The following is a 22149-nucleotide window of genomic DNA, read 5'->3' as shown; positions in this document are numbered from 1 at the left end:
CCCCAGATGGCCACAATGACCAGAACTGTACCCATCCAAAGCTAGGAGCCAGGAGCTTCCTCCAGGTCTTCCAAACAGGTGCAGGGGCCCAAGGACTTGGGCCATCTTCTACTGCTTTCTCAGGCTATAGCAGAGAGCTGGATTGGAAGCAGAGCAGCCAGGACTTGAACCAGCGCCCATATGGGATGCCAGAACTGCAGGCAGCAGCTGTACCTGCTACACCACAGTGCTGGCCCCAAAAGTAAATAAATTTTTAAAAAGAATTGAAACATAGAGAACAAACAGAAAACAGAACATAAAATTGTAGACTTAAATTTTACTGTATCAATAAATACATTAAAATGTAAATGCTCTAATTACACAAATTAAAAAAACAACAGAGGTCATCATCCTGAACAACAACAAAAAAAAAGCCAACTCTGTCTTTTACAGGAAATTGTTCTACATCAAATATAATAGCACATGGAAATTGAATTAAAAGGGTGGAGATGTACCACACAAGCCTTAATCAAGGAAAGTAAACATAGATAAGCTAATAGAGAAAGCAAATTTCAGAGCAAGGAAATTTACTAGGGTGAGAGATGTACATTGTATAATGATTAAAATGATTAAGTACCAACCCACCTAGAAGAAGGCATAGCAATACTGAATATATATATCTCAAAGAACAGAACCATTAAATATATGAAGCAAAATGGGTAGAAGTACACCTGAAGAATTATAGTCGCAGACTTCAAAACCTTCTCTGAACAATTGCTACAACTAGAAAAATTATGAATGACATAGAAAAATTCAATGAAACTGTAAGTCAGTAGGATCCAATGGACATTTATAGAACATTTCACACAGCAGGAATAGAATAAGCAAACAAAGAGTCTTCACAAAGTTCAGGGAAAATATACATGAATTATAATATTTATAAAATTATATATGAAATACTGCATATGAATTTTAAAATTTTTGGTACCAAAAGCCTTTTCTTTTAATTCCACTTTCCACATTTTGAAGTACTCTTATATTTCTCAAGTACCCTGCCATATATATTCATGTTGTGTAGACCATAGCCTGAACTACCAATCACAAAAAGTTAAAAGAATCAAAATTATAAAGAATGTGTTCACCCACAGAGAAATCAAACTAGAAATCAATATCAGGAAAGTTTCTAAACACCTTGAAACTTCAAGTAATCCATGAACCATAGAAGAAGTCTCCAGGGAAATAAACCAAACAAAAGATGAAAATTAAAATACAACAAAAAATTGTGGGATACAGCTTAAGTGATGTGGAAAAGGAAATTTATAGTAGTAAATAAACTAGAAAAGATGAAAAGTATCAAAGCAATAGAGAAATCCCACCCCAAAAATCAGAAAAATAAGAGCAGAACAGGGCACAGAAAGCAGAGTAAGGAAATAACAAAGATAAAAACAGAAATAAATGTGATACAAACACTAAAACAAAACTGGTTCTTTAGAAACAGCAACACCAACGTACGGCATACAACTTTATTGAATGCATTTATTAGTTCTAAGAGGATTTTAAAAAGTTCATAGTGGGGCCAGCGCTGTGGCTCAGCGGGTTAATGCCCTGGCCTGAAGCACCAGCATCCCATATGGGCGCCGGTTTGAGACCCGGGTGCTCCACTTCTGATCCAGCTCTCTGCTGTGGCCTGGGAAAGCAGTAGAAGATGGCCCAAGTCCTTGGGAGACCCACGTGGGAGACTGGGAGGAAGCTCCTGGCTCCTGGCTTCAGATCGGCACAGCTCCAGCTGTTGTAACCAATTGGGAAGTGAATCATCAGATGGAAGACCTCTTTCTCTGCCTCTCCTCTCTCTGTGTAACTCTGACTTTCAAATAAAAATAAACAAATCTTTAAAAAATGTATTGATTTAGTTATTTATTTAAGAGCTGGAAATAGAGATGATGGAGATGATAGAGATAGAGATAGAGATAGAGATAGAGATAGAGATAGACAAAGACATAAAGACATGGAGAAAGAGATGGATCAAGAGGACCCATACACTGGTTCACTCCCCAAATTCTCACAATGGCTCTTGTGTAGGGCTGGAGCAAGGAGCCAGGAACTCGATGCAGATCTCCCGTGTGGTCCCTTTAATCATCACCTGCTGCACCCTAGTGTGCACAGTAGCAGGAAATTTGAACTGGGAGTGGAGCTAGGTCTCAAACCTAGGTACTCTGACACAGGATGTAGGCTTCTTAACAAGTTACTGGTTACTAGTTCAAAAGCACAAAAGTTGAGCTTAACCTTTTAATTCTATTTCTCCATTAACATATATATATATATTTTAATTTTAAAAAAAAATTATTTCAAAGAGAGAAAGTGAAAGAGAGACAAAGAGAGTGAAAGATGAGGGAATGAGCCCCAGTCTGTGGGGTCACTCCCCAAATGCCCACAACAGCCTGGGTTGGACTAAGGCAAGAGCCAGCAGCCAAGAACACAGTTCAGTCTCTCACATGGGTGGCATGTAACCAATTACCTGAGCCATCACTGCGGCTGCTCAGAGTCTGCAATGGAAGGGAGTTGGAGTCAGATGTGCAAGGGCGTAGTACCTGCTGAGCTAAATGCTTGGTCCCTTTAAAAATCTTTTAATACTTTTTATTATTTATTTGAAGGCAGAGAAAGAAAGAGAGCTATAAACTTTCAAAATTACCATCATAGATCATCATGTCATCTGCAGACAGGAACTGTTTTTTTTTTTTTTATCTTTCTTCCAGATATGTATGCATTTTATTTCTTTTCATTGCCTTATTGTGCAGGCTAGACTTCCAGTATTATGTTGAATAGCAGTGATGAGATCAGACATACTGTTTTGTTTCAGGCAAAAGCATTTAGTCTTTCACCACTAAGCATTACTTTAGCTGTAGATTTTTATAGATACTTATTGAGGTAAGGAAGTCCTTTACTTCTATTTTTTTGAGAATTTTTGTCATATGTGATGTTGGATATGTTAAATACTTTTTTCTGCAACAATTAGTATGAACATGAGACCATTTTTCTTTAGCATTTTAATGCAGGAGATTACATTGGTTGAGTTTTTGAATATGGAACATACCTGCCATTCCTGGAATAAACCACATTTCATCATTGTGATACAGTGGGTTAAGCTGCTGCTGGCAACACCAGAATTTCATATTCCAATGTTGGGTTGAGTCCTGGCTACCATGCTTCCAATTCAGCTTCCTGCTAATGTGCCTGGGAAGGCAGCAGCAGAAGGCCCAAGTACTTGGGCTCCTGTCACCATATGGCCAGGACGGAGTTATTGGCCCCTGACTGGCCCAAACCTGTCCATTGCAGCCATTTGGAGAGTAAGCCAGTAGATGGAAGATCTCTGTCTCTCCCTCTCTGTGTAACTTTGTATTCTAAATAAATAAATAATATATCTTTTTTAAAAATCATGGCATATACTGTTAAAATCCAATATTTCAAAAACCCAGTAGCAGGTGTTTGGTGTAGTAGTTAAGACACCACATCTGGCTGCCTGTATTCTAAATTGGAGTGCCTGCTTTTGAGTCCTGGCTCTGCTTCTGATTTCTGCTTCTTGTGAATTTGCACTCTCAGAGGCAACAGGTGATGGCTCAAGAAATTAGGTTCCCACAACCTGCATCTGGGACCTGGATCGAGTTCTGGGCTCTTGACCAAGTTTGGGTTATTGCACGCATTTGTAGAATGAACCAGTGGATTTCTGTCTGTCCCTATCATTCTTTCTGTGTTTCTCTGCCTTTAAAATAGAATTAAAATGAGTAAGTAACATATTAAAAAAACACAATTAGAAAATGGGGTAAAGTCACCAATATTCATTTCAACAAAGAAGATACATAGTTGGAAAATAAGTACATACAAAGATGTTCAATATCATTAGCCATTAAAGAAACATAAATTTAGACCAAAATGAGGTATCACTATGTATCTGTAAGAGCAGCTAAAAGAAAACTAGTGAAAATATCAAATGCTGGGGAAGATGCAGAGAAAATGGATCTCTCATACATTGCCAGTAGGAATGTAAAATGATATGATGACTCCAGGAAATAGAAAGTTTCTTTAAAAATGAAAATACATTTAGCATATTACCCAGCAATTGCAGTCCTTGACATTTTTTTCCAGAGAAAAAGAACATTTAGTTCATAGAAAATAGCAAGCATGAATATTCATAACAGTTACGATATCCTCAAACAAGAAATCACCAAAATGTTTCTCAATAACCAGTATCCATATGGGCACCCGTTCCAGTCAAAGCTGTACCACTTCTGGCCAGCGCCGTGGCTCAATAGGCTAATCCTCCACCTTGCGGCGCCGGCACACTGGGTTCTAGTCCCAGTCGGGGCTCTGGATTCTGTCCTGGTTGCCCCTCTCCCAGACCAGCTCTCTGCTGTGGCCCAGGAGTGCAGTAGAGGATGGCCCAAGTGCTTGGGCCCTGCACCCCTTGGGAAACCAGGATAAGCACCTGGCTCCTGCCTTTGGATCAGCGCGGTGCACCGGCCGCAGCGCGCCAGCTGCGGCGGCTATTGGAGGGTGAACCAACAGCAAAGGAAGACCTTTCTCTCTGTCTCTCTCTCTCACTGTCCACTCTGCCTGTCAAAAAATAAAATAAGTAAGTAAATAAATAAATAAATAAAATTAAAAAAAAAAAAAAAAGCTGTACCACTTCCAATCCAGCTCCCTGCTAATGAGCTTGGAAAAGTAGAGGAGAATGGCCCAAGTACCTCTCCCACCTATGTGTGAGACCTGGATGTAGTTCCAATTCCTGGTTTCAGCCTGGTCTAGCCCTGGCTTTTGTGGCCTTTTGGGGAGTGAACTATAGATGTCAGATCTCTCTCTCTCTGTCTCTCCCTCTCTCTCTCTCTGTAACTATGACTTTCAGATACATGAATGAATGAATGAATGAATGAATAAATAAATCTATTTTTAAAAAGGAACTGGAACTCATAAACTATGGTAGTATATTATTCTTAACCATTTGTTCAACAAAGATATAAAACAAAATTTTACCAAACATTCTTTTCAGAAAAACTGACACAAACAGGCATTTATTTTTTGGTTTATGTTTTTTGACTAAAAAATTGCTTATAGCCCTTGCCTATAAAAAGTTTTTTACTTTTTATTTGTTGAACATTACTAGTGGAGCATTAAACCTTTGACTAAATATAAACTAAAAAGTATGTTGTCTCAAAAATGAAAAACAAACAAAAATGAAAAAAAATTAGAATATTTAAAATAGAAGATTCCAAGATGGCTTAATAGGGAAAGGACATACTGCTTTAGCTGTGGGGAAAATAGTAGCAAAGAAGTAGAGGAAGTGCATTCCCAGAGGAGAACTGGAGAGAAACCTGCAGTGGAAATTCTATAGAAGGAAGAGGGACACTGTGGATCAGTATGAAAGGTAGGGACACACAGCAACGAGTGCAGACACAACACACAATCCTTGTAGCTGAGAGCCAGAGGAAGCCTCAGCTTTGGAGAGAAAGGTGAGAGCAGATTGCAGCAGCCCCTGTCACTGGTGATATTGCTGGAAGGAGAGCCTTGCAGATTACAGCCTTTGAATCCAGGCTGGAGTTCTAATAGGGAACAAGGTATCTGTCTAATCAGTGAGAAATGGTCACATTACTTTCTCGCCATCCCCCCACAAAGGCTCCCTGCAACTGTCAGGGAGATAGTGCAATTTTGACACCAGTAGTGGCTGTGGTGGCTCTTCTGCCTGTGCCTGGCAATCAGTGGAGAGAAGGTGCCATTTTGACACCAGTAGCAGCTGTGGCAGCTTTTGTGCAGGTCTGTGATCTGGGAATTTTATTAGAGGGAAAAATGCATATTCTCCCCTGGATTTTGAGTCAGGCTGAAAAGGTAGACAGGGGGTTGGGCACCCAAGGAAAACTGTGAGGTGTCCCTAGCCTCTCAACATATCATAGGCTCCAAGGCTAAAGCCACCAAGTTGGAGAACCTACAGGCAACTGACTCAGGAATCATCTCTGCTCTCTCCGTGGATGGAACAGGCTAGCAGGTTAGAGCTGAGCCTCTGCACCCCATGACTATGGGACCCTTGTGTGTTGAGACTGATGGGAACTCTGACTACATGAGAGGGCCCAGGGTGTAGCTGGGTCTCTGGGAAATCACTGTGTGCAGTACCAGAGGCTCAGAGTTCCCTGATTGCAGCAGGATCCACACTCACACTGAGGACTGCACAGATTCTTTGTTGTGGTTCATGCAGCAGTATCGGTGAGTGTTGTACCTACTGTGGGCTAACTGTAGGCATTAATTACCTTGGAAGAGAGGAGGTGAGGGTATGATTATAATAACAGAGATGATCATACCCTCCACCTGCTGGCAATAGAGGAGATCTATCACACCCAAGTTGGGTGTCACCCGGGATACTTGCCCCACCCTGGAGCACTGACCAGAACTCCCTATCATATCCAGCACATACCTTTGGGTATTCACCGAAAGAGCAGACGCTCAAGTAAGTCACAGAGGTATAATTCAAAGATAAATGCCATCAGAGGAAAACAAACAAACAAACAACCACAAGTGTTTCCACAATTGCCAAAAAATAAACACAGAAATTCAAGAAACAAGAATAAGGAAGACAACGTAACTCCCCCAAAGGAACACACAACACTTCAATATTATAATGTGAAGATGAAGAGATTGATGAAATGCTTGAAACAGAATTCAAAAGATCAGTTACAGATTACTCAGATGCATTGAGAAGTAAATTCACAAATTAAAGAAATCCATACGTGACATGAATGAAAAATTCTCCCATGCAATTCAGATTTTGAAGAGAAATCAAAATGAGATAATAGAAATGAAGAATACTATAAGTCAAATAAAAATACAGTGGAAAGCCTTAACAACAAACTTGGTAAGGCAGAAGAAAGAATATTCAAGTAGGAAAGGCAAATCTTTGGAAATTTGAAAAATTAGAAACAATGTTGAAGATTTATGGAATATGCTATCAAATGATGCAACAAACTGGTATTAGGAGTTACTGGAGGTGTGGAAAGAGAGAATGGATTAAGAGGCTGATTCAGTGTAATAATTACAGAAAACTTCCCTAATTTGGAGAAGGAAAGGGACAGCTAAGTAAATGAAGCACATAGAACTCTTTACAGACATGACCAGAAAGGACACCACGACACATTGTAGTCAAACTTTCCACAATAAAACATAAAGAAAAGATCCTAAAATGTGCAAAAGAGAAATGCCAGGTTACTTTCAGAGGATCACCATTTAGACTCACAGCTGACTTCCCATCACTACAGGCTAGGAGAGAATGGAGAGACATAATCCAAGTCTTAAGAGAAACTGTCAACCCAGCATATTGTACCCTGCAAGCTCTCATTTATAAATGAAGGGGAAATAAAGACCTTCCATAACAAACTGATATTGAAAAAATTTGTCACCACTCATCCAGCCTCACAAATGATGTTTAAAGTATTTGCTACACACAGAAACACAGAAAGATAGTCATCATTAGGGAAGAAGGTGAAGGCAGAAAGCCTCAGTAAAGGTACAAAGTAAATCCATAGCAAACAACAGGAATACATTTTGGAAAAATGGCAGGACTACATCGTTACTTATCAATAGTAACTTTGAATGTAAATAGCCCAAACTCTCCAATTAAAAGATACAAAATGGCTGAATGTATTTTTAAAAAGATCCATTTATTTGCTGCCTACAAGAAACAGCTTATCATTAAGGATACATGCAGACTGAAAGTGAAAGAATGAAAAAAAATTATTCCATGCTAACAAAAAGCAAAAATGAGCAGGTATAGCCATCCTAATATCAGAAAAAAATAGACTTTGGCACAAAAGCTGTTAAAAGAGACATGATTCTCTCTATATAGGGGAACCAAAAGACTCTATAAAGAGACTATTGGAACTCATAAGAGAGTTTGGTAAAGCTTCAGGATATAAAATCAACACACAAAAATCAATAAGCTTTGTATGCAGACAATGCCATGCCTGAGAAAGAACTTCTAAGATGAATCCTTTTCACAATAGCTACAAAAAATATCTTGGAATATAGTTAACTAAAGAAGTGAAAGATCTCTATAATGAAAATTACAAAACATTCAAGAAAAAAATAGAAGAACATAACAAATGGAAAATATTCCATGTTTATGGATTGGAAAAATCAATATCATTAAAATGTCTGTACTACTGAAAGCTATTTAGATATTCAATGTGATCCCAATTAATATAACAATGAGATTCTTCTCAGATCTAGAAAAACGATGCCAAAATTCACATGGAAACACAAGGAACCACGAATGCCTAAAGCAATCTTATATAACAAAAACAAAACTGATGCATCACAATGTCAGATTTCAAGACATACTACAGGACAGTTATAATAAAAATAGTCTGGTATTGGCACAAGAATAGACATGTAGACCAATGGTACAGAATAGAATCAATCCATGCCTCTACAATCTAATAATCTTTGACAAAGGAGTTAGTCAATCCCTGTAGAAGGGACAGTCTCTTCAACAAATGGTGCTGGGAAAATTGGATCTCCTGGTGCAAAATTATGAAATAAGACCCCTACTTTACATCTTATATAAGAATCAACTCAAAATGAATCAAAGATCTAAATGTATGACCTGATATCATCAAATTACAAGAGGATAACATTGGAAAAATGTCTGTAAAACATTGTCATAGACAAAAACTTCTTAGAAAAGACCCCCAATGCCAGATGCACAAGCAATCATAGACAAAATACATAAATGGGTTACATCAAGCTGAGACGTTTCTGCACTGCAAAGGAACCACTCAGCAAAATGGAGTGACCACTGGCAGAATGGGAGAAAATATTTGCAAACTGCACAATTGATAAAGGGTTAACAACCAGAATCTATAAAGAGCTCAAAAAATTCAACAACAAATCAAACAATACAGTTAAGAAATGAGCAAAGGACTTGAACAGGTATTTTTCAAAAAAGGAAATTCAAATGGCCAACAGACACTTGAAAATATGCTCAGTATCATTAGCAATCAGAGAAATACACATCAAAACCACAATGAAGTTTCACCTCATCCCAGTTAAAATGACTCTCAGGGGGGCCAGCACCGTGGCTCACTTGGTTAATCCTCCAACTGTGGCGCAGGCATCCCATATGGATGCTGGGTTCTAGTTCAGGTTGCTCCTCTTCCAGTCCAGCTCTCTGTTGTGGCCCAGGAGGGCAGTAGAGGGTGGCCCAAGTACTTGGGCCTCTGTACCCCCATGGGAGACCAGGAAGAGCACCTGGCTCCTGGCTTTGGATGGGTAAAGCACTGGCTGTAGCAGCTATTTGGGGAGTGAACCAATGGAAGGAAGACCTTTCTCTCTGTCTCTCTCTAACTATAACTCTACCAGTCAAATAAATAAAAAACAAATGACTCTCATACAGAAACAGAAATCAATAAACAAGAAATGCTGGTGAGGATGTGGAGAAAAAGGTCTCCTAATCCACTGTTGGTGGGTATGTAAACTAGGACAGCCATTGTGGAAGACAATATGGAGATAACTCAGAAAGCCGAAAACAGATATAGTGTATGGCCTAGCCATCCCACTCCTGGGAATTTACCCAAACAAAATGAAATCAGCAGATGAAAGAGTTATCTGTACCCCCATGTTTACTACAGCTCAATTCACAATAGCTAATATATGGAATCAACCCAGGTGTCCATCAATTGATGACTGGATGAAAATTATGGTGTATATATATATATATATATATATATATAGATAGATAGATAGATAGATATAGTGTGGGTTACCACTCAGCCATAAAAATGAATGAGATTCTGTCTTTTGCAACAAAATAGATGCAACTGGACACCATTATACTTAGTGAAAGGAGCCAGTTGAAAAAAGACAAATAGCACATATTTTCCCTGTTCTGTAGTAATTAATAGAATATAAAAAATGTGATATATAGGAGTGAAATTCACATTTTCAGACTCGATGATTATTTGCAGCCCTTGTCTCTACTGTTGAGGAACAATGTTTTTTTTCTTCTTACTATTTGCTGAACTCTTTACTTAGTATAGTGTTAATCTTATGAGTATAAAGTAAACTCAATAGGTCATTGTGAAAATTAAGAGAGGGAATAAGAGCAGAAGAAGGAAGAATTGTGGGCTTTGGTGGGGAGGGGGGGGTAAGGAGGGTTGGGTGGGAAGTATCACTATGTTCCTAAATCTGTGTGTATGAAATTTGTTTACCTTAAATAAATTTTAAATGAAAAGAATCTTTAAAATAAAAGAAAAGAGAAATGGACATTTGATCTAGAGGTTAATATACTTACGTTACACCAGGTAGTGCCTGTGTTCCACTCCTGGTTATGCTCTTGACTTCAGCTTCCCGCTAATAGGGATCCTGGGAGGTAGCAGGTGAGGGTTCATGTTGTAGGGTTCATGCCACACATGTGGGAAATGTGAACTGAGTTTCCAGCACAGCCCGGCCATTGCAGACACTTGGGAGAGTGAATGAGCTGATAGGAGTGTAGGAACATGCACTCTCTCTCTCTCTCTGCCTCTCAAAAATAAATAAACTGTTAGAAAGAGAAGAACAGGAGAAATTGAGCTTAATCTATATTTTTTCACTTGGCATTATCACCATGGATTGTAATTGAGAGTCAGAAATCACCCAGTTCTTGGTTTGTTGATTTCTCCCCCATTTGAGGATTATGAGTACGTGTGAGTAGGAGTGGGTTTGCATGTGAGTGAAAATGTGGGGGCTTGTCAATTTGCTGACATTTTATTGCAGGTTCTGAACATTCATTTTCCATTTAATGTTGCTTCTCTTTTGATTTCACAGCAGCTCCAGCTACCAGAACATTCTGTGGAGACCTGCTCAAAGACAGGAAGAGAATTGTATCAGCCTCTGGCTAAATGCTCTAAGGGAACGAACTTCCAGAAATGAGAGGCACAGACATTGGATAAAACACTTTTGGAACTAGTACAAGTACAAAATAAGGAATCAGAAAACCAGCCCTATATCTGATCATTGGTTTGTCTATATGTAAGGATTCACTAAAGACATTGACATGCTGGTGGCGTCTAAAACACACCCGTATTAAAAAGTCTTTTCAAAGTGTGGCTCCAAGGCAAGCCTTCCTCTCTTATTCTGATTTCTTCACAGCTACTCTGAAGCCCAGAATTAGATGACTGTAGCATCTTATGCCAACTTGGCCATCTCTGAGAACAGCAGCCTCAGCTCAGGTTTCTGACCGTATGAGAGGTAATACACTTCTCCCTGAGTGGGGAAGGTCTTTTAGATCATGCCACACTCACTTTGACACTTATTCTTCTCTCCTCCTTCCAGCCACATGGCCTGTCCCTTTGTCCACATGCTAGAGATCACCCAAAGTTCATGGAAAAAGCTGTGCGTGCCTCGGATAATTTGTTTCTGTCTCCACTGTCACCTCCCCCACTACATAAATGAAACGCAGGTCCAGAGGGCCGCACCTTCACACGCATGTTGTAGTCTTCAGACTTTTCCACATGGGACTCTGACTTTATATTTAATCTGTGACTTTTAAAAATGCAGCAGGATGGGGCCAGCGCTATAGTATAGTAGTTTAAGCCCCACCCACAATATAGACATCCTGTAAGGGCACTGGATCGTGTTCTGGCTGCTCCTCTTCCAATCCAGTTCTCTGCTGTGGCCTAGGAAAGCAGTAGAAAATGGACCAAGTCTTTGGGCTCTTGCACCTGTATGGGAGCCCCAGGAGAAGCTGCTGGCTCCTGGCTTCAGATCAGCCCAGCTCTGGCTGTTGTAGCCATTTGGGGAGTGAACCAGCAGATGGAAGACATCTCTCTCTGTCTCCCCCCCCCCCAAGTAACTCTGCCTCTCAAATAAATAAATCTTAAAAAAACAATGCAATAAGTTCTCTCCTCCTGACTGAATAGAATTAGCACTGAGGGCCACTGTCATACAGAGCAGACGGCATAGGAAGGATAAGCAAAGGAAGACAAAGCAATTAGAATTGCTAACCACTGTGGTAATGATGATTATCGGCACGATCACACTTCCACAGCCATGCGATGCCTGCAACCTCCCGGAAAATTAACCCTACCCAGACTAACCAGTATACACTTTAAAAAATTATTGTTGTTATCAAGGACATGTCATGCTTGGGAATATATCTGTGCCACCGAAAGAGATATGGCATCTTTAAATTACGGGCAGCATAGATCAAGAGCTGGAGCTCTGCCAAGGTAAAAGTTGTAAAAGTGGATTGATTTTCTCTACAGCTTGCTAAGGGCTCCCCAGAGCCAGGATGCAGTGTTCAAATATAATAATTGATAGCCTGAAAAAATATTTCTGATAAGTGTGTCGAGGTAACCCAGAGCCCTGCCTGAGATGAAGCGAGTCTTTGTGCTACCGCAAACGCCACAACTGACTGAGGCGACCCAGATCTGCAGCTCGGCCATCAGTCTCTGATTAGAGCCACGGGCTTGCTGCTCCTGGTCCCCCCTCCCCGCCCCGCCTCCCCACCACCACCCTCTCTTGCCTGGACTGCAGCTTCCTCCAGCTGCAGAGAAAACGGTCTTGGGCTTCACATGGGGCGTTTGTTAAATGCTGTTGTGGAGAAGTAATTATCCAACAATCAGACCTGTATGTGTGTGCGGGGGGGAAATCGCATTCGTTACTAGCACCTTGCTAATCCCAGGGGGCAGAGGGGTTCACGCTAATCTGACCCTTTTTCAGGCTTGCCTTGGTGAGCTGACCACCCCAAGCTGTGAGTGTGTATGTCTAAATTGCTTGGGATTCAATTGAACACATTAAAATTTAAAAAGGATTTAACTGAAATTTTTCAATAGCTTCTGAGAGGGGGCATAATTTATTAGCTCGGAGTAAATTAAAATCTCAAGCAGGGGTAAAGACTTCGAAGATTGCTTTAATACATTTTATATGCTTTCAAAAGAAATGTTCTTTTAAATGGCCCCAAAATCAGCTAATTTTGTCCTATTTAGCAAATTACCTCCTAAGGCCACAATGTTGAAAAACTTAACAATTATTATTATTTTTTTTAGGGAAAAAGGAAGAGGGGTGAAAAAAAATTCATACACCTTCCATAACAGCCAACCAAACTGTAAATTGCTGTGCCTTTTATATGCCACAGTTAGGATTTATTTTTCCGTACGTAATTCAAAAGTCAGTGAAACATTTGTGTTCCCTTCTGCCAGGCCACACAGGGGCCTTTTTGCCACATGGCGACTGCAGGCTTGGGAGGTTGGAAGGTTAATGGAGGGGCATTGGAAGGCTGAGTCCCATGTGCTGTGCTGATAATTTACACCATTATCACAGGCTGTGTTCACCTGTGGAGTAGCAGGGCCAGCAAGGTGAGTTGAACTTGTTGCCTGTTCAGCCCAGAGGCATCCCTACCTGACAGATTTCTTGCTTTGAATTATCTGTGTAATAAAAGAGCCCTTCCCAGCTTCGGCTGACATCCTGAAATGGAGAGAGGAAGGCTTAGGTCTCCTCAGTTCGTTCTTTCCTTCACTCTCTTCCCCCTGCAGGTCAGCGGTATTTTGGGGTTTAGCTTTCGAAGGATTTGCTTAATGTGCAAAGTACATCTCCTTGCCTGTGTCTTTTCCTCCAATTGGAACGTCTATTCCAGTTTCCCCAGGAGCATCGTGTACATCAATTTCATTCAGAATGGGGGGACACTGGCAACTTTCAGGTCATTTCAGATATGAACCAGTTTGAAGGCATAGCTATGATCAGTCTAGAGGTCATTTCCAGGCAAAGTGTGTGCAGCACTTACACACACACACACACACACACACCACATGGCCACTTCAAAAAGTTCCTGGAAGTTGGAATAAAACGATGTTTATTTTGGAGCAGAATAATTTGAAATTGAGGTATACATGGGTTCTCCAAAAAAGCTCTTGAAAAGAGAGTATTATGAAAAAGCAATGCCCAGATTTCAATTTTTTGGCATCAAAATAAACTTATAGAATTCCATTTTTTCCATGACCTTTTTGAAATGCTCTCATGTGTACACAATCTAATTAAAGATGAGATGGGGGCAATAAAAAGAAAATGAAGAAATAAAAGAAGGGCGAACCAGCCTGCCTGAGAAGTTTATTCTTTCCAATCAAGAATTAATCATTCCAGTATCAACACTTTATTTGGGGAACATATGCCCTGAGGGGTAGGCCATAAAAACATACTCTGCACACAGCTCTGACTTCTAGATTCTTATTGCACAGTCTAAAAAGTACCTTCTTCTAGGCAGAGACCCATCCAGGATATAAACAGTAGCCCCAGCCTCTTGATTTTAGACCAATATAAGGTCTGAAAAGACCATCTTGTAGAAACAAGAACAAGTGATTTTTATGGTTAGCTGACTCAAAGGGCACTTGATAATTCGCGCAGTTTAAGGATAAGGGAATAAATCATACAGGTCTCAAGATTAACAAACTTTCCTCTACTTTTAAGATTTATTTATTTATTTGAAAGCAGAGTTACAGAGAGGCAGAGGCAGAGAGAAAGAGAGGTATTTTCCAACTACCGGTTCACACTCCCCAGATGGTCATAATGGCCTTAGCTTCGTCAATCCAAAGCCAGGAGCCAGGAGCTTCCCCTGGGTCTCCCACTTGGGTGCAGGGGCCCAAGCACTTGAGCCATCATCCACTGCTTTTCCAGACCATAGCAGAGCATAGTGGAGCAGCCGGGACTTGAACTGGTGCCCATATGGGATGCCGGCACTGCAGGCGATGGCTTTTCCTGTTTCGCCGCAGCACCAGCAACAAACTCTTCTTGATGTTCTGGAAATCCAGCACGTGAGAGACTTGATGTGCCAAAATCATCCATTTCTCCTTAAAATGTCAGGGATTGCCTTATAATGAAAGGTGATTAACTTGAGGCTTCTAATCTTTATTATTTCTGTTTTGTAGTTCATGACTATCTGTTAACTTTTCCTTCTCTTTTTTGAATTTATTTTTCTTCTATGACTCTAATTTATTAAATTTGGCATGTAACTCCTTCATTTTTATTATACTAACTAGTTTATACTATGTCATGCTTTTAATTTTACTTTTAATTTTTATTAATATAAAGAGTACAGATTTCATAGGTACAATTCTAAGAAGATAACCATACTTTCCTAACTTCCTTTCTCCCTCTCTTCATCCCCCTTCTCCCTCCCTCCCTCCCTCCCTCCCTTCCTCTCTCTTTTTCTATTTCTTTTGTTTAATTTTTGTAAAAACGTAATTTCAAACCACTCTATAATCACAAGCTTAATGCTCCACTAACCATAATATTCAACAAGTAAAAAGTAGAAAGACCACAGTTCCATAGGAGTATAGACAAGGGCTTAAGACAACAATTAAATCACAGGATGTCCATTTCGTTACCATACTATATTTTTGTAATCTACATTAACTACCACATATCAGAGAATACACATGATATTTGCCTTTTAACTAATCATAATGACTTCTGGTTCATGCATATTGTAGCAAAAGAAAGGATTTTATTCTTTTGTATGGTTGAGTTGTAATCCTGTGTGTGTGTGTGTGTTTGTGTACATCACATGCCATGTTTTTGCATTTTCCTTTATTTTTTTCTTTTTTTTGATGTTGTTAGTTTGATAGCAATTCTTTATTTCATTATCTTATTTCCTTCCAAGATTAGAAAGTGACTTAAGTCTTATTTTTGGATTTTTCTTAAAGTTATACAATGGACAGATTGACTAGGAAGCTAAACTTGAGTATAAAGGATAAACTTGGGCTCATTTTCATCTTCCAATCCCAACAATGTGGCTCACGTGTGTTTGTGTCATTTAAAAATTTCTAAATGGTGTTGCATGTTGTTCTTAGAGGGGAATTAATATAAGCTTCACTAATTACATAAGCTTCTGGTCCCAGGGAACCTGACTAGGTGAGCTGCACAAGCATTTGCTGTGATGAAATATAGGTTTCTCAACATTTCTAGTGCCTCCCAGAGGATCGCAACCTTTTCATTTATAACTTATCTCCTGTCTTCTGTGCTGTTATGGATAAGCACTTTAATGTTTGCTTTTAAATTTTTCCAAATTAGATATATTTTTAATGTTAATAAGTTAATTTAGGTTGATTTATAAATATTTACTTATTCTTATACCCATTTTAAAAATATCAGTGTTTCTGTGTTTTACTTTTTTCCCTTTTGAGTTTTTTCAAATATGTTTTTCAGTATTTTTTGAGTAATAGTTTGTGAATGCTGTATTCTCCAAATGTCGATTTCAAACCATCTTTATTTGATACTCACGTGTATATAACAGTTTAACTACACAGGGATTGTCAAGCTATTCTATTTTTTTTTTTTTTGTTTCCTCTCCTATTTGTAAAGAAATACTTTCAGTCAGCACTCCGTGTGTTTGCTTTGAGAAACACTAATTACTTTTAAGATGTTCTCTTTGTTTTCTAATTTTATTATAAATGATCTAAATGTGAAATGCTTTTCATTTTTTAATTTTGTAAAGATTATTTATTTGAAAGGCAGAATGACAAAGAGAGAGGGAGGAAGGAGATTTTCCACGTGCTGGTCCACTCCCCAGATGGCCATAACAGTCAGGGTTGGGCCTGGCTAAAACCAGGAGTCAGGAACTCCATCCTGATCTCCCCAGTGGGTGGCAGGACCTCAAGGACTTGGGCCGTCGTCCGCTGCTTCCCAAGCACATCAGCAGGGAACAGGATCAGAAGTAAGCAGCCAGGACTCGAGCCAGGCACTCCAATATGGGGCGTGGACCACAAGTGCTGGCCCATTATGCTGGTTCCCTCATGTTTACTTACTTAGGAAGTGGGTTCCTTTTTTCCATCCAAGTACTAACCAGGCTCAGGGCCAACATAGTGGTGTAGCGCGTAAAGCCTCTGCCTGCAGTGCCGGCATTCAATATGGGCACTGCTTCGAGTCCAGCTCTCTGCTATGGCCTGGGAAAGCAGCAGATGATGGCCCAAGTCCTTGGGCCCCTGCACCCGTGTGGAAGACCTGGAGGAAGCTCCTGGCTCCTGGCTTCAGATCAGCACAGCTCCAGCCATTGCGGCTAATTGGGGAGTGAACCAGCGGATGGAAGACCCCCCTCTCTCTCTCTCTCTGCCTCTCCTTCTCTCTCTGTGTAACTGTGACTTTCAAGTAAATAAATAAGTCTTTTAAAAACAAACAAACAACAAAGCAAAAAAAAGTACTAATCAGGCCTGATACTGCTTAACTTTTGAGATCAGGAAAGAGCGGGCATGTTCCGGGTGGTACGGCCGTAGACAGTGGGGTGACTTTTTAAGCGAGACTTCAAGATTTTCTTCAATTGTGAAAATTTACCATTTTCTTTTGAAATAGGCTTTTTTTAAGATTTACTAGAATCCTTACTACATTTATATGGAATATCGTCTCTGTTATTTTAATTTCTTTAAAATTTTACCTTTCTATTTGTGAATGCATTCTGAGTTATTCTCTCAATTTTCCCATTCAGTCCTTTTGCCCACTTTGTCTGATCTGCTAATTGATTCCATGCAATGTTTTTTAAAAATATCAGTAACAACAATTTTGCCATGTTACTGCAGTCTCTCATACTCAGATCTCCCATACTCAGTCTCCCATAGATACTCAGATATTTAGAGCTGCTTCAAATTTGTGCCACTGCAAAGCATTTCTTCCAAAAAGCTAGGAATAGTGGCTCTATGTGATGAGGAACTAGTACATGATTTTAAACAAAAGTGATGTAGGTGCCAATATTTACTAAAGATTCACAATTTACACACTCATACACACCCATTACACATTTTAAATGTGGCAGATGTTGTGTGATGTATTTATGTATTTTGTTGCATTATCTGATTTATACTGACAAAACATTATAATGTGGACATTACTGTCATTAAGTGTGAATAAGCCTTTTTATTTATTTTTTTTAACCAATGAGGACACCCAATTAGAAGGCAGATAATTTTCCAAAAATAACTTGATCAGAAAGTTTGGCAGTAGGATTTTAACTTAAACACTCTACATCTGGAGTCCATGCTGTAGACACAGACATGACGATGATGGTGAAGAGAGGTTGACACTTATTAACTGCATGCTATATCCCAGGAAATTATGCATTTCATTGATTAACGAATCTACATCTTCACAAAATTCCCATGAGCCAGTAATTATTTTTGCTCCCAGTTCGTAGAAGAAAAAACTTGGGGCCACGGGCTATCAGCCTTATCATTTGTAAATGGTTGGTTTGGATTTGGAAGTCACGCAGTTAGAGTCTAGAGCTCACACTCAGAAATTATGCTCAGAGTCGGAGAGAGATGAAAGATTACTTAGCTATGTGCTCAGGTTGTCTAGTTAGGGAATAAATAGGGTTTGAGCTGCAGGGGTTGTGATGAGAATGGAGGAGTGGCAGGTATGAAAGTCCTGACAGAGTTAACATAAAAACACTTGGCTTTGTGTGAGTCCGGGAGAGGAAGAGCCTGTGGGTCAGGACAGACCTGAGGATGACCCCCTGACATCCGGATGCTGTTGGGTACTAATGGTTTTACCCAAAATGGTAGTTCATGAATAAGAACAGTGTTGGTTGCTTTATAAGAGATATATTAAACTGAAAAGTTTTGTTGAATTCAGCTACTACTACTACTACTACTATTTTTTAAAGATCCATTCATTTATTCGAAAGGCAGAACTACAGAGAGGCAGAGGCAGAGAGAGAGAGAGGTCTTCCATACTCTGGTTCATTCCCTGATTGGCCACAATGGCCGGAGCTGCGCCGATCCAAAGCCAGGAGCCAGGAGTTTCTTCCAGGTCTCCCATGGGGGTGCAGAGTCCCAAGAACTTGGGCTATTTTCTACTGCTTTCCCAGGCCATAGCAAAGAGCTGGATCAGAAGTGGAGCAGCCAGGACTCGAACCTGCACCTACCTGGGATGATGGCACCGCAGGCAGCAGCTTCACCCACTATGCCACAGCACCAGCCCTGAATTCAGCTATTATTTTGATAAAATTGAATGAAAGATTTTCCAGCGAACTAATTCAAGAATATTTGTGGTAACTCTATGTAAAATGAATTTCCTGCAAAGTGAATGCTCATCCCTCTGTTCTATTTCTTTATTTTATCTGAGATGCAAATTTAAGAGAGAAAGAGGAAATGAAAGAGAAAGAAAGAGAAAGCCTACTACCATCAGCTGTTTCAGTCCCCAAACATGAACAACAGCCAGAACTGGGCCAGGACACAGAGCCAGGAGCCCGGAACTAAATCCAGGTGTCCTTTGTGGGTGGCGAGTACTGACTCCGCTATTTAAGACATCGCTGCTGCCTCCCAGGCTACATTAGCAGGAAGCTGGAACTGGGAGATAGACCTGTGACTCGCACTCGGGTGCTCTTATATGGGAGGCAGGCATTTTAACCTGCGGTTTACTCACACTGAAGGCTACCTCACCAATCTTCTGTCTCACAAAATCTCATTCAATTATGTATTTCTCAGGGATATAGAATTGCGTGCCAATTTAGCAAGTCATTCACAAAATCCACTTGGTAGAGACCATGCATGTATGGAGAATTATGCTTGTTGTCCTTTCTAGGTGAAGTTAACTTCCATCAACCTCGAGGTTCTCATACAGCAGTTGCTACTGGAGTCATAATAGATTCGTGGTGCTCTAGCCAAATCCTTTTGCTTGGCTCCTCCCTCTGCTCACAGCCATACATTTTCCAGACAGGTGGCCTGTGTTGGGAATAGTCTGGGTACAGGAACAAGACAAAAGCTAAGTGGCCCACATGGGCACTGAACCCCTCACCTTCACCTCATTAGCACAGTGCTCTGACCATCTGAGCTTACCCGCCACCGACTAATGATGTGTGCATGGAGGCGCAGCCACATCAATCACATTTTCCAAAGCAAAACTCACTATCCTGAAAGTAACCAGAAGGATCATCCATTTAGATCTGATCACTGAGGGAACACAAAGCTATCCTAATGGATGGTGGCTGTATTTCTTTTCTATAAGCCATACATTCATCACCCCTTGGTCCTAAAAAGATTTGAAGATGCCTAGGAATTTGTTAGTTAATTTGCACTGTTAAGAATGTTCGTTTTCTTCCTTGTTGACTGCTATAGCCAGCACTGTGCAAACTGTGATTCTGTTATGTCAGGCAGCAAAGACCTAGAGTTCCCCCAGGTAGGAATTCTTAATGTTTTCTCATAGATAGGGTTTTAGGGGTCATCTTCACGCTCCCAAAAATTTAGGTTAAAAAAAAGTGTGTGTGCATGTTTGTGCATATGCACAAATGCATTTCTTTTCTTTTTTCCTGTTTAGAGAATATTCATACTTTTCTTTAGCTGAAGATCTGTGTCTTTGGGATTTGTGCCATGGCACAGCAGGTTATCACTTGCAACACCAAAATCCTGTATCAGAGCCCTTGTTCAAGTCTCAACTTTTCTGCTTCCATTCCAGCTCTCTGTTAATGTGCCTCAGAAAGCAGTGGAACATGGCACAAGTACTTAGGTCCTTGCCACCCACATGGAAAATCTGCATAGAGCTCCAGGATCCTGACTTCAGCCTGGACAGCCTTGAGGCCATTTGGGGAATGAAGCGGCAGATGGAAGATGTCTCTCTTTCTCTTGCCTCTCTCTGTTACTCTGCCTTTCAAATAAATAATAAAATAAATCTTTAAAAATATGTGGCTTTAAATCATAAAGGCAATAAAGGAAGGATGAAGGAAAAAGAGCATATTTTCCAAATGCCTACTCTATGTAAAAGGTCACTTGTCACATTATTATTATTTTAATTTATTTTAAAGGCAGAGAGACAGGGATAGAAACAAAGAAATGTCTTTCATCTGCTGGTTCATTCTTGAATGCCCACAACAGTTGGGACTGAGCCAGGCTGAAGCCACGAGCCTGGAACCCAATATGGCTCTCCCACATAGATGGCAATGACCCAAGTTCTTGAGCTGTCACTGCTGCCTCCTACATTAGGTAGAATCAGAAGAAGAGGTGCGACTACAGCCCGGGCACTATGATGTGGGTTGCTGGTGTCCCAATTGGCATCTTAACCACTGTGTCAGTGCTTATTATTTTTAAAGAAATATGAAAGAGAAAATCGACATAGTGACAAAAATTTAAGAACCCTTGGATGGCTGAGCATGAAGGTGTTCTTGTTTGGCAGGAAGCAACTCTGTTTCCTGGAGAATATCATCCCTCTGACCAGCCACTGACGCAGAGATGTAGTGAGACCACAACCGATGCCCTGAGAGATTGTGTCTGGTTGGTGAATAATTGTTGCTCATTTAGTCAAAGAAGTCTACTTTGAAAGGAAAGGAATGGGAAATAATCCGAAGACTCCCATCTTCCTCTGATACATATTCTGGAAGTTTCTCAGAGACACTGAAGGGTAGGAATATGTGAATAATGAGACATCAGAATAGACAGTCTATACTGCAAGAAAATAAGAATGAGAAAGGAAATGAGAATGCTTTTGCTTCCAGCAAGTTTTCAACAGGATGGTCTTGGGCTCTTTCTTTATCTGTTTACCTAGAACCTATTTAGCTATCACCTGTCATCTATTTCTCTATCACCTATCATTATCTATGTATCCTCTATGTATCATGATCTAATATCATTTCTTACAGATGGTCTTATGCTATTGTTCTACCTCTACTAAGGGTGGGCAAGTAATATTAGGAGAAGTTTAAACACCCAGGGTCATGCAGCCACAGATCTTGGCACCAGTGTTTGAACCTAGATTGCCAGGGTCCAGGACGTGGGTCAGCAAACTGGTCCTCAGGCCACATCCAGCGTGCCGCATACTTTTGCAAATCACATTTCAGTGGAACCGAGCCACACTCATTTGTTCCCATGTTGTCTCTGGTTGCATTTTTGCTCCAATGGCCAAGGCAAACAGTTGTGATAGAGGCTGTCACAACCACACAGAACTGAAGCCTATTTTTAAGATGAAAACTCAGTGTCCCTTGTTTACAATGATTAAGAATTTAAAGACAGTGACAGCTGAGAATTAAACCAAGCACAGTGGGTCCTGGTGTGACTGTGTAAATAATCGTGTGACCATGAAGTCAATACTGGGTTCACAAAGTCTGAACTCTATGGCACGTAGTAGGAAAATGTTGCTGAATTCCTGTGTTTTTCATTTCTGCCTGTGATAAAGCTTCTCTTTTCCACAAAT

This window comes from Lepus europaeus, chromosome 13 (genome assembly GCF_033115175.1).
Source record: "Lepus europaeus isolate LE1 chromosome 13, mLepTim1.pri, whole genome shotgun sequence".
Taxonomy (NCBI): Eukaryota; Metazoa; Chordata; class Mammalia; order Lagomorpha; family Leporidae; genus Lepus; species Lepus europaeus.
Note: the sequence above shows the minus strand (reverse complement) of the source record.